This window comes from Pseudonaja textilis, chromosome 1 (genome assembly GCF_049901715.1).
Source record: "Pseudonaja textilis isolate UNSWEBS1 chromosome 1, rPseTex1.2, whole genome shotgun sequence".
Taxonomy (NCBI): Eukaryota; Metazoa; Chordata; class Lepidosauria; order Squamata; family Elapidae; genus Pseudonaja; species Pseudonaja textilis.
In genome coordinates this window covers 264,469,072-264,469,609 of record NC_141990.1, presented here as the reverse complement: position 1 = coordinate 264,469,609, position 538 = coordinate 264,469,072, and positions in this window count along the sequence as shown.

Here is a 538-nt window from a genome sequence, read left to right as displayed (position 1 = left end):
CCGCCCTCCAGCCCCAGCTCCGCCTCCCAAACTTAGCCACGTCGGACACATCCCCCCCTCGAATCCAGGCTCCCCGCTCCGGCGGAGGCTTTAGCAGATGCACCACTTCCGACGTAGTTGCTGAAGGGGGGAAACCTTAGGCGAGGCGCACTCCCGTATCTGAGCCGATACCGAACGAGTATCGGAGCTCCCGAGCGGAGCTGGGAACGGGCGCCTTCCAAAACTTGCTCGCGATCGTTTAGAGTTCGTTCTGCGAATCTGATCGGAGTTGCGTTCCCTGTTTCCGCAGTGCGGGCCTCGGGAGACTTGGGGCTTTTGGATCACATCCCCGTCCCCTCTCCCGCCGTCCTAGGCTCCGTATCTCGAGCGGAGCAAACCTTTTGCAGCTACGGCGGGATTTTTTTTTGCGCAACTCAAGACGGGTGACGGGTTGGCGGCTGCGGTTAACGGCGGGGTTGCGCTCGCCTCTTTCCGCGGGACGACTTGGACAAGGAAGGCAGTGTTCCCTGGTTGGTGTGTTTGTTGCCCAGGAGATCCA